Below are 17,086 nucleotides of genomic sequence, written 5' to 3'. Positions count from 1 at the left end.
ATCTTCATAAAATAAGACCTTGGATATATGCACTCTTAAATTCAGAACTACGACTATAGGGACCGTGCGCGTTGGAGGGTCTACATTCTTGTGGCTTGAATCGGAAACATAAACATGTACATTAACACTTCACGCCAAAGCAAGTGCTGCCATCTACCGTTCTCGTACGTTTTCTTGTGCATAGTAGGTTCTGCCATCTTGTGCGCTACATTGGAAGCATAAACTTCACATTTACGCCGCTCGCTATAAATTTGACGTCTCCTGTGCTGCCCCCTACAGTTTAGGCACGCTCCCTATCCGCGCCATAAAGAACATCAATTTAACAACTTTACACTGCGGCAGTCGTTTCATAAATTGCGGGCCACCCGCCGTTTTTATCCGCCGGTGCCTCGAATTTATGGGTACGACGTACGACGCGTCTCGATTTGCCGCATCCATCACGTCACAGCCTGGGATCTGGTCCTGTATTCCAATTGGATATTGCGAGGATGTGCTTCCAAACTAGTATAGAGATAGAAGAGATGCTTGGTGTGACTTCTCTTACTTCTTCTACTCCACAAATGGCTTAGCATCGTCTAGTTCAGGGTTTGGAAAACTTTTCAATAGAAAGGAGCCATAAAAGTGGATTTTGGACTGGTCCTCTAAGTATTAATAGGTGTCTTTAAAGAGCCGCAATTGCAGATCCTCAGAGCCTCGTGCGGCTCGGGCTTGCTGACCCCAGGGGCCCAGCCAAGATGACAATGGTTGATAGAAAACGCCAATCAAAACTGAAATAATGTATGAAATAGTCATCTGACTTTGACTTCGAAGCATCTGTCGTCCACTCGTCCCAATATATATTTTCATTTCGTTTCCCTCTGGTCTAGCTAATGGTTATGCTTATTATTGTGGTGCCAGGACCAGGATTTTTTTGGTGAATATCCGTTATTATTATTAATCCCATTTTACAAGCGATTGAAACGATATCGCTGTGTTAGTCATGTATTTCTATCTTGTGTCTCAGGATCAGCACTGACTGCGTAAATCGAAGATAAGTGTCAAAATAGATTAGACTTTAGGGACCGGTAAACTTTTCATGATGAAACACCAGCTGCCGTTAACTCAAAAGTCAAAACGGCAGAAATTATGTATAATATTAATGTAATAATATTGTACACAGAAAACTCACTGAGGGACAACATTTTCCGGACTTAAATCTGGTATCATTGGTAGGTGGTTAACTAACTTGAAAGAGACATGCGTTTTCATTTTTACTGGGACTTAGGAATTTTCATTTTTGGGAAAGAACGGCATGCGACTCGCAAACCGCGATTTATATTACTTGGAAATCTATTAAATTACGTCTAATCCAATAACAGTGCCATTTTATTTACACAAAGAGCCATCATATGAAGCTTTTGAAGTTGGTTATTGAAGTTTTTTAACTGGATCCTTATTTGTTTCGTATATCGAGCGCAAGTAAGGCAAATCTTCAAGAGTACCAGTGTAATGAGACCTCGAGATCTCTCCTAATCAGATAGCGCCCTTATTCTATACGGGTTTTCGCTTCTTTTCGTTCACTTTGAAGAGATATGAATAACACTCCTCTCTGCTCGACCTACGCCACTACAACTTTCTTTGGCGGCGACACAGTTCTCGCTCTATAGCGAAAAGTTTCTAGACTCGCGTATACTTATACGGCAGGCGCCCGCTAGACCGGTTTAACTGCGGCTGTAGATTACCTTGTATAGATTTCGCATATGAAAAAATGGCAAACACTCTCAAGAAAGGTGCTTTTATAAAATGCGATAAGAGTCCGCTAAGCTATCTTTGCACCGACCGACATTTATGATGATATTCACACAAATGCTATACAAAATTAGCTAGGTCCGATTATAAGCACCATTCAGTTGCTTCTTATTCTCACACCCCTTTACACTAAAACAAACGATGTTTTGTTGAAATTAATAATGCGCACACATGTTAAACGTAGATACATCCAAATAACACGACTATGGATAATCATTGGCAGCTAGAATTGATAAATCGTCTGTATTCAGATTTGCTTGCAAGGGATCTGATTTTTAATTACTGAGTTACACTTGACTAAACTCATATGCTCATATCCCAGCGCCTAGAATAAGAACGCTTGTGTAGTTAGGGAATATCTTCTTATTGATCTGTGACTGCTGCAGATTTGCAATTAAACACACCAAATGTAGATAAACTCAAGTTTCAGCAATTTCGACCCATCAGCTCGCGAAGTTAACATGTTCTTGTTAACCTGTGATGGCCCGCGGGGCGTTCGTGGGAAAGTACTAAGGCTTCTAATGGCTTCATGATCCCTGCAACTTTCACCGACATGTTGAACCAAGCGGCTTGTAGCTAACTTATCCTCATGTAGACGAGATATTTCTTGAAGGAGTTGGTACTAGTGCGCAATGAGGATAAACTCGCAAAGCTTGACGTAGATGACGCTGCAGTCGTTTAAAAAAAATACAAAAAACCATAAACAACAGCCTATTACCGACTTTTTTGGGTTCTTTAAAGTTGAAACCGTTTAGACTGGCCATCTAGATTTTTGACCTATTCCATAAAATATAGTCACATTACAATTACCCAGGAGAAGTTATAGCATAGCAACAAAATATGAAGGAGTATTCTTATTCAGCTGGGGAGCCGGCGCGCGGCGATGCTAAATGTGTAGTTACTCTAGCGTCGTAGAGACATATTGAAATCGAAAGATTAGGTGATAGGAAGACAAAAAGGTTATATAAAGTTTTCTATTCCAGCGAGCAGGAAAGCGTCTACAGATTTTTTTAAATTTCGGGGGGTTGGTGGTGGAGGGTAAAAAAAATCGTTAAGTAGATTATGGATTTGGTCGTTTTGGTCCAAGTTAATGCTATAATTTTTTTATAACTTAATCTGACAATTATTTGTACGCATTTCCTTCATCTGACGATCAGAAGTTTGACGCCCGATTTTCACATTGTAACCGTCAGATTAAGGAAATGCGTACAAATAATTGACATATTTAGTAATGGCACAACTATAGCATTAATTTAGACTAGAACGACCAAATCCACAATCTGCTTAACGATTTGTTGAACTCCCTACACGGACTCGACATAGACGGCTAAAAGTGGTTAAGGTAGACTCCACGGGGTAGCAAGATATCACCTCGAGTAACTACAAAAATCCCCTCTTAGGTCTCCCCAATCATTATGTTGATCCAATCAATGTCACATTGTGTACCTACTTCACCTCTATGACTTACAAATATCAGGAGAGCTTCCGCGGAAATCGAAATTGGAAGATCGTCTATCTCCATTTCTATCGCTCTCAGTGACAAAATAATTTTTATTAATATATATGGGCACTAGGTATAAAAATAGGTCGGAATCGCCTCCCAAGCGCATTTTGGAGCGTTTTTATACCCCACACAAAGGACGGGACGAAATTAGTGCGGCCGAAAAGATGCCCCGTCACAGCCCATCTAAATATATTGCACTTGGCACTGAATGGAACGCTCTCTGTTTGAACACTGTCCAACTTGTACTTTTATAATTAATTATATAGGCAACGCGTTCTTATCATGACGAGAACCGGACACGTTGCTTGCGTTAATCTGAAGTTATTTAATTATAGATTTCGAAATAGTTTCAAGACTCGAACTATCGCAATGAGATCGAGTTTTTCCTTTATTATTTATAATGAGCAGGTTTATCAACAGACCTGCTATAGCAGCGGGGGTTTGCGTTATAAAAACAGAAATTTGAAATATACACAACAACATAACTAAAATTTCATAGATCGCCGGAATAAATATATAGGTATCCGACCATCAGAACAATTTCTTGATGTTCTTGCTAATTTGACCATTGAAAGTTGAAACCTATATAAGTATATTTGATGCTGACTGTACCTATACTACAGTCAGCATCAAAAGTAGCGGATCAGACTATGCGTCAAAAGTATGTACTCTCTAACAACTTAACAAAAAGAGATGTTTCTATATGTAGAATAGTTAACTGTCATACGGCTTTTGGACGCAAACTGTAGAGATTTATAGTTATTTGAATAAGTATTCCAGGGTGGCAGAGATACTTTTAACGCGTTGTTTCATCCGCTACTATTGATGCTGATCGTACTAGAAGGGCTCTTATTAAATTTGCTACTTATATATATGTTTAGCAACCCCAAAACTCGCAAAGTATCCCCGGAGTGGCATTAAACTGCAAATCTTTCGGGCGGTGATTCGAAAGGCGTCAGTCGACCTCAGCGAAGGCCGTGCCCGGCGTTTATTGATTTTTTACGCGCATTGTCCATTTCGGCCGCACTTCGGCTACTTCGCACTCCTACACTATACCCATTATGTGCCACAGTTCTCGAACTTTTCAAGTTTTGTTTTATATTAGCCAAAGATTTCTTGTTTTCTAACTATTTTGTTGACTGTTCTGTTTAGGTACCTATCTACATACAGTAAAGGCATTTAATGTCCATGTTTTCGTTTGCACTTCGCTCTCTTACAAATACATTCTTATTACGTGCTACTATTGTTTCTAGAACTTGGGTCGCTTTTTAAGACCGTTGCTAGCTAACAAATATTTTTCTGGGGTTGGCTAAGAATTATCAGTTGTAGAGATTTTTGTTTTGTGTAATGTATCTTTGATCAACTGGAATTGATTGTTGCGTGTACAATACGGGCCAATTACCTTTAGAATTCTTTGTTGCGTGTCGTGTTTGATAAATTTAAATTTGAGAACTTACCGAACAGGTACAGTCAAGGGCTTAACTATATATACATTCCCAAAGTTTCAAAAATATATGTACGCTCTTACACCTTAGACAATAAAGACGTGTTCACATATTTTTGAGCCATTTGTTTGGATCAATATTTTTGCCTTCGACTGTACCTATGGGCATAGGTATGTGAAAAACATAATACCCTGACAATTTGATAAATACCGTTGTTTTAAGGTGTTTTCTCGTTATTTATTGTATAATTTGAACTCTGTTTTCTACTACGTACTACGCTTATTACTTTTATCAATATCATTCAATGTGGAGATGATTTTCCGCGAACGATCAATTAACAATGTGTCTCATTTGTTACAGATCGCGGATTTAGCAGATTGGACTTAAACAGTAAGTTAACATATGAGATATGAGACTGCAAATGTGTATACATAAATTTATTACATAATCCTGGTTTTCCAGTAGGTAGTTATTAAAGTTATTACTTATTATAGATAGGTTGACGTTACTTCACGTCCTAATTGATGTGGCATTTGCAAATGACATTAAATCTTGCAGTTCAAACAAAATTCAAACTAGTTTGAAGTCCGGTTTCGAGATTAAATTCCATTTGCTCTTTTATCTCGGGATATTGAATTGCATGGGTGTTATAACAATCTCTAAATCAGCAGAGCGGCTACACTAACCTGGGGGTCTAGCCAAGATGACAATCGTTGATATGAAACGCCAATCGAAACTTAAATAATACATATAAATGGGAATAGTCACGCGACTTTTCGTACTATCTGTAATCCCGATATTTTTTTTCTTTTCATTTGGCGTTTATCAATGTACACCTGACGATAATAGTATATTAGAATGTTCTATACAATCTCGCATACTTTACTCGGTAATACTGCGTTTTATTTAAACTGCATTCTTTTCTATTTTACGATGTTTGAAAATCACCCCACGTTGTTATTGTAATTTTTCCAGTTGGTTCAGTTTTCAGTCCACCTGTTAATAAAACGCAGGATTCGTCCAAGCTTTCGGTTCGCTAGGCAATGAGAGTACATATAGATATTTAATGTATATATACGAGCAGCTCTCGAAGCGTGCACCTACATCGATCTTAAACCGCAAACGCGCAAACTGGTTTATGTACTATGCCTGTTTAGCAAGAAACCCATCTTTATCATGCTCGCAGGTAGGCCGTTATTAGCCTTCTGACGTGAAGTTATTTTCCCTTTTTTATCACATTCCAGTTTATATAAACCCACGTTCGATTTGTACCGCAAACACAATTGAGAGAATACAATAGTTTTTGCGTTATTAGATCTTTCCTTTGTTGTCCAAAAATATAAAGTTTCCCAGCGCGTTACGTGATTTATACGAGAGCGGGTTACATTAGCGACCTGTCTTTGTTCCCTGGATGAGTTATCTCGGCCCGAGTCCGCTAGATGAACGCTAACCGCGCTACAAATCATCAGTCTTGGAGCTAACTCACTCCGCAAGAAACCCCCCCTCCCTATCCCTCTGATTCCCACCTTGTAGGACACCAGAGTACACAGACCCACTAGCGATTTCCACACGAACGCCGCCATGACGTAAACACCACAATCGCTCGGCTAACGCAGTTGAATTTCCAACGCTCGCTCGGCACACGATCATTAAACGTATATCTGTTAATAATAATTGCGATTGTCTGGTTGTACGTGCGCGGCAAGTTATGGCGCAGTTGCCGGGCGCTCCGCCCCCTCGCCCCGCCGCCTCTGATCTGCCCGTGTATTCCAAACGCATAGTACTCAAACTTTTAAAAGAACCATTTTACCTACCATCCGTAAGAGCTATAAGAAATTACAGTACAGTTATACTGGTGGAATAAAAGCGTTTCGCTTAGTATGCGTTCGAAATGACACCGTGCCCGCCGCATCTTGAGATGAGGATGGCATTCAGTTTCGTTTTGTGACGGCTGAATGGATGCCCGGTTTATTCGCGTGTGCGTGTGAATAGCGATATGTATTACATGATAGCGGCCTGGAATCTTTTCATGCCTTGGAAATGTTTCACATTCACTTGCGCATGTATGTCTTATGAAATGACAATGGCTAATATCATCGACGTTATCTCACGTCTATCTAAATTCCAAACACTGCGTACGCCGTATAATTATCATATTATAAACTGAAATAAATATTTTCATAGAAAATAATTTAATTTGTTCTTAGAATTATCATATTTGCTCAGGCAGATTGGTAATAAATACTAATTATAATATTATATGTACATTCTAATGATGACTAAGTCGATGCTTTGATGTCAGATTACTCACAAATTCTAGTAATTTTAAACAATACCTAACTATTACAAGTGTATCCGCTTATCGGCACATGCACGCTCCAAAAAAGGCAAAAGGCTCACAAGGCTCACATTGCTGCAGAAACAAATATACTTCTTTGGATTTTCATCACACGAGACTTCCCTTTGATCAATTGGCACTATATACTCCCGTCTTGCGACCCGCACTCCAGCTATTCCGACGTTTCTGGATGCATCTATCTTAATACTCTATAGATATGTCAAGTCCCTCGCGACAGCTAGAGCTTCATGAAGCAGACTGATCGATTCAAAATCTTTATGTCAACCTAACGTCCTTATCATAGCAATACAGACATATCCAATTTTTATTACGCCTATAAAGTCAAGTCCTATGCTGACGTAGGAAAGTAGGCACTCGACGGATATCTCGATAGGGCAAAATAAAGAGATGGATTCCGCCCTTGCTAAACATTATCGCATACCGATAGCTCGCTCGTTGCTACGGCGTTCAGCGCGGACCGGGTGTGTTTCAGGGTTCCACTACTTGGAACTTTGTTGCTATTCAACGTGGAGAAATTTTTGAAATGATTCTTGGGTGCTTTTGTAGTTTCTTTACTTCACATTTCTTTATTTTGTTATTGCTTCTGCGATAGGACTTTATAGCCATCAACGGCAATGCACGAAACACCTGTTTGATGATAAATAATGTACGAGTAAGAAGCTAGTTTCGTGAATTACTTTTGAGATGTTTTACTCAATCCATTTCCATCCATAGCCCACATCTACTTTTATGATTAGAAAATTGTAGTTTTTCTTAATATGCAATGGCAACAAAGTTTTCATGTCATGATAAACTTTGAGAAAGGACTAGTGTTAGCGTAGTAAATGTAAATCAAAATAAGAAACATGCTATTTTATTAGTGCATATTGTCTGTCAGTAGTTGTTAAAAGCGAGCACCTCTCCAAACATCGTACCACACACTTGATAAATTAGCGAAACAGCATCGTAGCAACGCCTCGCGCTTCGCCGTTCCCCGCTTATTACCAGTCGGCTCGCGTCGCCGGAGATCACGTAGGGGACCGGCCGCCGTGAGATCCCGACCGTCATTCCCTTCCCTTCACACCCGCGAGTCTAAGGAACGAAACAACCAGAATAGATGCTTCTGGATATATACCTCGAGGTCACATTGAAGTGGACAGTAGGTATGAGGATTCTGCTCGGCAGGAATTGTGCGGGTAATAGCGGCGCAGTGCCGGCGCGGCGGCCTGTAAATTACCGGCGTTCGCCTCGTAAAATGTGCAACCTAACGGAAAGGCGCGTTAGGCGCGCCTCTGTCTCTATACCGCCTTGCAGTGCCGCGGCCGTGGAACTCTATTAACATCGGCTTGTATATTTCCAATTATTATTGAGGTTATCTCTTGTGAAGAGAAATTAAGCTGAATTTGCAACGGCTTGCCTATGGATATTATGATGCCACGGAATTACTACCGTGTTGCTCTTCATCAGAATACAGCAGGCATGGACTTTCTCTTATTGTGTCCAAAAAAAAAGTCATATTTAATGAATGAACTTTTCCAGTATAATTTTATCAAAAAGTAACGAATGTCGATAAAAATGAATAATTTCACATAAGCCGAAAACAATCATGGACATTTTAAGCTTTATTAAAAAGCTTTATTATTTATCACGGACATTGTATTATTATACAAAAATAAATGAGCCACAGTGATACAAAACGCCTGGCATTTATTAAATGCAAATATTTGATTAAATTGGTAAGCCTGCAGCTAGCTGGGAGCCCGTATTAAGTTATCTGGGGAATCAATTAAAAACTATCTCGGGCAGTGAAGTTTTGTCGCTCGGCGTGATTTACGCGGCCAGATGCCGTAACTGCTAACTCGATAGATGGCAACTTTATACGTTGTTTTGTAGTGGAATAGTATGACCGCCTTTTTCGAAATGCTGATGGACGCTCTAAATAAATAATCATAAATATCAGGATTCAGGAAAAAATGATAGGTAAACGTAAATAAAAGTCAACTTTACAGCATGCATACCTAATCAATGAATTGCGCGGCGGTAGCTTTCATCAGTTTCATCCTATAAATAGACAATTGTCTTACTTTTCATACAAGCCATTTTTCACGAACTGTTTGGTGTAACATGCCCTAAGTGTTCGCTTTGAGAGAAACTATAGCATCTTCATCAATATAAATTTACTGGGGATTAAATTTATAAGACTATTGGGAGTAAAGCATTCATTCCTACGGCCATTTGTAAAGCTACAGCTAGGGATGTCTCTTATTCCTATATTTATTTTGGATATGTAACTTAGGTTTGTAGCGAATACAAAAAGGAACGAAATTCCCCTTTGGGAGTAAGACTTCTTTTACTAACTTATGCACGCAATTAGTAAAGTCAGTTCACTACCGATTGAACGTGGGCCTAATTTACCTTCGCGTCGATTTATCAGCGCGTCTGTTCAAACGGTTATCAGCTCTACGGTAAAATTACTGTAATTACGATACCCACTGGCAGTTCGGCGTGCTCTTCGTGCGTTACTATCGGTAAAGTAACGTGTAGGTACATTTATACATAAATAGACCTACCTATATTTAAAGATTATTTTAAAGAGTATCCGACACTTAACAGTTTCAACCATTTATCATTCACGCTTAACATCGCAAATCGAAAGGCCGACGATAGCCATTGTCTGGTTTTGGCTCAGTCTAGCGATGTGAACGACCGTGTCGGCGATGCAAATGAGCCCCGCTACTAGATGGTAAGTGCCTACCATTTACCATCGCTAAGCCGGCTCGTTATTAGCCTTTTGTTATAAGTTATAACCAAAGATAGATATAACTCCGTAATAGATGGATACAGTCTAAGGAAAAAACGTGCCTCGAAAATCACGAAAATTTGATTCTCGATCAGATGGCGCCACTAGTTTTGGCCTACACTCGTATAGAGGGCGTTGACTGTTTCGTTTGTTATTTATAATTTTAACGCATACCAGTGAAAGAACATGGGTCAAAATCATAAAAAAATAATTAATGCAAATAAAAAAATCATTTATCCATATTTAAATACATTTTATTATATTTTTATAAATATTTATTTTTAGTTTTAAAGTGTGTCGACAGATGGCAGTGAATTTACTGGGGTTACAAAATTTATTATGACAGTAACGCTCTAGTATAAGTTACTCTATGGTTATAACTAATGTAACAGGGAAGGAACTCGGTCGCATGCCGGTGACCGGTGACATTGTTTGCGAGACTACCTAATTGTAGGAAATGTAGAAATGTGCCACTAGAATGGCTGGGTTCGGCATATGTTATATGTGTGTCAAGTGTTATGAATGCTGGTACGTTGGTGGCGAATGGCATCATGGTATTAAGGAGTTTCCGATATGGTTCCAGATTTTGTCTAACATTGATGTGGGATTTCATAAATTGTGACATTTGTGATTATTATAGGTATTTGTGTCAAAGTCTAGTCAAAGGTCCCACTTTGTTGCTCACCATAAGGACGAGATCTGCTTGTATCTTTATACGAATAATCTGTCAAAGCGTCCTTATGGCAAGCGACAAAGTGGGACTCCTTGCTTAAAATCGACACATTTTATGACTTGCGATACTAACGTAGTACCGATCTTGAACTCTCTTTGTATCTTTATGCAGCTTTGCCGCTAAATTATTATTCTATACAAGTAAAGTGTCCGTCTTTAGAATGATCGATGAGACGGCTCATCTATTCACACTCAAATCAAACCCTATCTCGTATTCATAAGATACGACACAAATGGCCTCTTTTTACACAAGACTGATGCCTTTTCCATACGTAAAGTGAAACTGGTCTGTATTGAAGCATTCAAAACTCTATATTCATACTCGGCAACTTAAAATAGTTGTAAATAAATCATGAATGAACACGAACTAGGAGGCCAATTCGAACTTGGATTTAGATGTCAACATGATGTTATTTAGTTTTCATTCGATTCGATTTAAATATACAGTTCAATACACACTGTACGAACAAGTACGAGCAAAATGCACGCGCAAATGAGAACATAATTAATGACATCATGTATAGATATCAAAATATAAACTAAAATTGGCTTCAAATAGATATTTTATTGCGTTAGGTATTTAAAATTTTTGCTGTTTTAGAAAACCTATTTAGGTTTAGGTTTAAAGAATTTTATTACTCATAAGAATATTACAATTCACTTACATGAGTACTTATACTAATAATTAATTATCTTGACGAGTACACTTTTATTTGTTATATTATATGAATATATATTACAAATATTAACATTGCTCATTTCGCCCAAAGCCCAGTTATTTAAATGTGGTTTAACCCTAACATCACAAGCTGAATTGTTGTAAACCGACTTTTGTTTTTTTTTGCCGGTCTGCAAAGTAACACAGAGGAAGTTTTATCCGTTCGTTGTTGTTTTCCCGTCTGTGTCATCGCTTCCACAGAATGCCCGATGAATATTTATGCAACTCCGACATTCGGCTGTGTGGCCGTAACAAACAATGTTCAAGTGTTATTTATTACTTGCTCAAAATTGCTGACACTGATAACGGGTAGCATTACAGATTAAAATAAAATTCACGTAACAATCTTTTATCAATCGGTCCTAGGATCAAAGGACCAATGGAAGGAAAGGGAGACCAATGTTTTTTTTTGAAAATTCTACTTTTATGAGAGGTACAGGGCCGGTTGCGCATAACCATAATTACGTTCGCTGAAATTTTATTGTATCTGAAGTTTCATAGGTCTCTCATGTTGGTCGATACGTCAACCGGCTCTGAAAAACTTAAGAGGCCGTAGTCGATTTTGGAGCAAAAATGTGAAATTGATAGATTTAGTCGTTGAAATTATACACGTTTTGTTACGGAATATCTAAATAACAAGTATTGATTTCTATTAGCACGTCTTCTCATCTTGCCTTTTAATAATGAGGTCATGAGCGTGCGTCACCGGTAATGCATGAAGAGAAGGGGCAGTTTTTAAAAATTCATCAAAAAATCATGGTGGTAAATTATACAAATTGATGTATAAGAATAATTTCAGCAAATGTTGTAGATTGTTTAAGTATCAAAATTACGTTGAAATTAAGTCGATTTTCAAAGAAATTGTCACTTGTTTTGAAGTAATTTCTGGAGAAAATTGATTTCGTCTAACTTTCATTTACACTACTTCAAAGTCATAATAATAAAAATGTAGTCCGATAAACGTCAAGTACAGGATTTGTGTAATACAAAATTACCACGTTTAGCAGTCCAAACTTTACGAAATTTACAAATAAGAGCGACAAAATCAGTGCTTTACGCGCGTTTACCTAAACGTCCATCAGAAAGCAAACATTACTAATTTAGGGCCTGGCCACATGTACGCGGTGCGACGTCGCCGACGCAACGCGGCGCGTTTTGCGGTGCCGCCGCCGCAACGCAGAAATCTGCGGCGCCGCTCGCCGCAACGCAAAATCTGGCGGTGCGTCGTGCGACGCCGCGCGCGGTACCGCAAAACGGTGCGCGGCGCCGCCCGCCGCAACGCAAAATCTTGCGGTGCGTCGTGCGTCGCCGCGCGCGGTGTCGCAAAGCGTTGCGCGTCACCGCGCGCGGTGCCGCCCGCCGCAACGCAAAAATTTGGCGGTGCGATTTGCGGTGCCGCGTCCGTCGTCGCGGCACCGCATGCGGCGCCGCGCTGCATAAGTAGTAAAGAATTCGACTACTAGTGTTTGGCTGTTATTAAGAAGGCGCAGAAATAAGAAGCAATTGAAAAGAAAATTTTGGGTAAACCCATGTCTTCATGTCATGAATGAAGATGGATATCATTTCAAAAGAAAATACGAGGCATTGAAGATGACTGAAAATAACTTTTATAACTATTTTCGAATGTCTGTGCCATGTTTTGAAGAACTTTTAAGCAAAATATCGCCTCTAATAAAGAAGAAACACATATTTAGAAGACCCGTTGGGCGTCTGGAGATGTTGGGAATAACAATAAGGTAAGAAATCATAACTATTTTTGTATGTAAATTATTTTTATTCTTTAGACCATAATTATTAGGTAATTATAAATAGGTAAATATAAAAAAAACATGTAGGTATATGTCTTTTTGCAAAATCAACATGATATAAGATTGCCTTTGTTAGGTATATAAAATATGTTTATACTTGTGGCTAACTAAATCGACAACTTTTATTTTTAAATCATCATTTTTTATATACCTGCTAACATGACTATAATTAACTTTTTTTTTTAATACAGTTTTTTGTATAATTGTTTTACGAAAATCAAAAACTTCCATGAAATTACAGTGGAACCTCGATAAGGCGAATTCCTCGTTAACGCGAAATAAAATGCCAATGCCTTTCCCTTTCCTTCATAGTCGAAAACCTCCATAACTCGAAATATTTAACCTCACAAGACGAAGTCACCAACTATTCCCTTCACGACTATAACTCGAAAAAGATATAAAGATTGCACTTTCTCCGTTTCTACAATTACGCCTCTTTAACACTAATAATTTTTCGTGCGTTTTACCTCTGTAACTCGAATCCTCTTTAAAACGAACAAAAACCCACAAGAACCTCTCTAAGTCGGTGTCCTCTACAAGAGGAATCCTCTTCGTTAGCACGTATTTTTTGGCATTTCCCATGAGATCCGTGTTATCGAGGTTCCACTATATAATTATAACTGTAATCGTTAGGTACAGAAAATCACAACTATGTAGTTTATAATTCTAAAAATAATACCACCACCATTTTACAAAAGCTTAAGTATAATTAAATAATTATACAAATTTGTAATCACAATTAAGTCAACGTTCCATAAATAATAATATACTATAGATAGGTATATTTTTTTTTTAAATCAACAATATGGTTATAATGATTACTCACTAATTCACCAACTGTCATACAGGCTTAATATATCTTAGAAAAAATCAACAACAATCACAAACAGCTGTACTTACAAGTCAACATTCCAAAAATAATTTACACGCCTTTAGAGATAATGACAATCAGGTCGTGTTCTAAAATTCTAAAATTAATACCGCCACCATTTTACAAAATATTTTTTTTTTCTTTTTTTTAATACTTAATACGAAAGTGGAGGACCCGCGCGAAATCGCCGTTTCATACAAACGTGTAGTCCTGATTTTCCTCTCTGGTTATTAACATTGTTGAAAATATTTTGACAATTTGTTGTATAGCTATGCCCCTATGGTTAATATATATACATCAATATTGTCTTCGGTTACCGCGATAGTTACTCATGAAATAAAACTATGAAAACGGATTATTTCGCGTATATTGAATTTATAATACATCCCGACGTTTCGAACTCTTTACAGCGTTCGTGGTCAACGGGTGACTGAGGAAAAATTACAAAATGCAAAAATACCCACATACTAAAATAATGAACAATCATAGACTACAAACTTTAAGGCTGGTTGTACATGCAAAATCGGTTCATAAGGCTAGTTATACACTATAATTATTTTTCAAGTAAAGATATATATATATACGCGATAAAAAAAAAAAGGAAATGCGACGGTTGTACTTAATACTTCAGATTATAACCAGAAAATTAGGGAATTATTAGCGGATACTACAACCTACAAACATGTAAAGACGGACCCGACTATGAAAGTATTGAAAACCACTAAAGAACTAATTAGTGATTACTCGGACAGCCTTGATCTGAATGTTGCAAGTTTAGTTCCTGACTGCCCCGTGCCTCCAAAGTTGTATGGGTTGCCAAAAATACACAAACCTAGTGCCCCACTTCGTCCCATAGTGAGCCAGATAGATGCTCCCACATATAAATTGGCTCAGTACCTCGCGGGAGCCCTCTCAGCATTACGTGGTAACACTAGCACGCATACAAAGGATTCTTACCATTTCATCGGTGAGATTAAAGACCTAACATTGACTGATGATGAGATCATGGTCAGTTTTGACGTCCAGTCGCTATTTACAAGCCTACCGGTACAAGACTGCATTGAAATTGTCAAGAAGAGGTTATGTGAGCAGAACATGTCAGAGGAATATGCTAAGCTGTTGGAACATTGCCTTACATCTGGCTACTTGCTATGGAATGGTGAATTCTACCTTCAAGTCGACGGCGTGGCCATGGGGTCTCCGGTGTCTCCAGTAGTCGCTGACATCTTTATGGAGGACTTCGAGGAGAGGGCACTCTCATTGGCTCCTGTGCGACCGAAGATATTTAAAAGATACGTAGATGACACTTTTACTATACTTCCAAAAGTAGTGTTTCAACTTTCTTGGATCACCTAAATTCCATCCATAGCAAAATAAAATTTACTATGGAGTTGGAAAAAGACTGATCTCTCCCCTTCTTAGATGTATTGGTAAAAAGAAATCCTGATAACACCCTAGGTCGCACTGTGTATAGGAAACCTACTCATACTGATAGGTACTTAAATGGCAAATCGCATCACCATCCCAGTCAACTTGTTACAGTAGGCAAATCTTTGTTTCAGAGAGCCCAGAGGATATGTGATGACCAGCATCTGGCCGCGGAGCTCCAGCATGCCAGGCGCGCGCTCCAGGCAAACGAGCTCAGGATACCGCGGGTCAACCAGAGGTCCCACATTAAGATCCCCACAGTTGAGCGCAGGCCTGCCATTCTGCCTTTTGTCAGGGGGGTCACGGACAGGATCAGCCACATCTTGAAGCGTGCTTCTATAAAAACATATTTCAAGCCAATGAAGAAGATGTCACAATTCCTGAGGCCTGTAAAATGCAATACCCCTCTACAGACTGCAGGAGTGTACAGGCTGGACTGTGAGTGTGGCCTATCATATGTCGGGCAGACGAAACGGAGCATTTCCACTCGGGTGAAGGAACACATAGCTGATGTCAAGCACCGTCGACCTAGGTCTGCTGTCTGTGAGCATGTCATGGATAAAGCCAATCACTCAATCAAGTTTGATAAGCCTCTGGTTCTTGCCAAGGAGAAGCGTTACATACCCAGAATGCTGCGCGAGGCCATTGAGATTAAGAAATATCCAAACTTTAATAGGGAAGATGGCTTTTCTCTACCACCAGCTTGGGATCCTGTAGTCCACCTGATAAAGGAGCAAGCGAGACATAGACTGTGAGACCGTAGTGTTGGATGATGCTGGACATTCTGATGTTTTGAAAAGATGTGTCCCGCCGAGTTTGTTGCCGGTCCCATATTGGGATACCCTCCTACAATTTAGGAGGGAATTAAATCTTCTCGGGTCCGTGGTGTAGGGTTGGAGCCGGCATAGTTTTTTATCGCGTATATATATATATCTTTACTTGAAAAATAATTATAGTGTATAACTAGCCTTATGAACCGATTTTGCATGTACAACCAGCCTTAAAGTTTGTAGTCTATGATTGTTCATTATTTTAGTATGTGGGTATTTTTGCATTTTGTAATTTTTCCTCAGTCACCCGTTGACCACGAACGCTGTAAGGAGTTCGAAACGTCGGGATGTATTATAAATTCAATATACGCGAAATAATCCGTTTTCATAGTTTTATATATACATCAAATTATGAAAAAATATTTTCCATAATGTTAATATCTAGAGAGGAAAATGGAGAGTACGTTTGTATGGATTAGCGGCCGACCCCTTTGCTCTTGAGTATATTTTAATAATTTTGCAAATCTGTAATTACCATTTGAATATATGTATATTATATAAATCAACTATCGCTTATATAAATATGGCTATAATGAACACTTGCTAATTCACCAACTTTCATACAGACTTAATATAGGTATCTTAGAAAAAAATCAACAGTTTTCAATGTTTTCATATAGGTACAGTCGAGTTCACAAACATTTTTACAAGTAAACATTCGAAAAATAATAATATTATATAGGTATATATCTTATAAAAATCAACAATCGTTTATATAAATATGGCTATAATAATTACTTACTAATTCACCAACTTTCATATTAGAAAAAAATTACAGTTTTCATATAGGTACAGTCGAGTCCACAAACATCTTTACAAGTCAA

The 17,086-nt window shown here is 38.5% G+C and overlaps 1 protein-coding gene across 3 annotated transcripts in view; it reads left to right on the top strand.

Annotated features, from left to right (window-relative positions):
- Positions 1-17,086, top strand: part of LOC134750515 (C-terminal-binding protein) — a 114,023-nt gene that overhangs the window by 35,142 nt on the left and 61,795 nt on the right. For all 3 annotated transcript variants that reach the window (XM_063685703.1, XM_063685701.1, XM_063685702.1), the window contains exon 2: positions 5,098-5,127. The gene's annotated coding sequence lies outside the window, so the exon portion shown is untranslated. The remainder of the gene's footprint in view (positions 1-5,097; positions 5,128-17,086) is intronic.

Source organism: Cydia strobilella, chromosome 20, assembly GCF_947568885.1.
Source record: "Cydia strobilella chromosome 20, ilCydStro3.1, whole genome shotgun sequence".
NCBI classification, from domain to species: Eukaryota; Metazoa; Arthropoda; class Insecta; order Lepidoptera; family Tortricidae; genus Cydia; species Cydia strobilella.
This window is presented reverse-complemented; position numbering and strand designations above follow the sequence as displayed.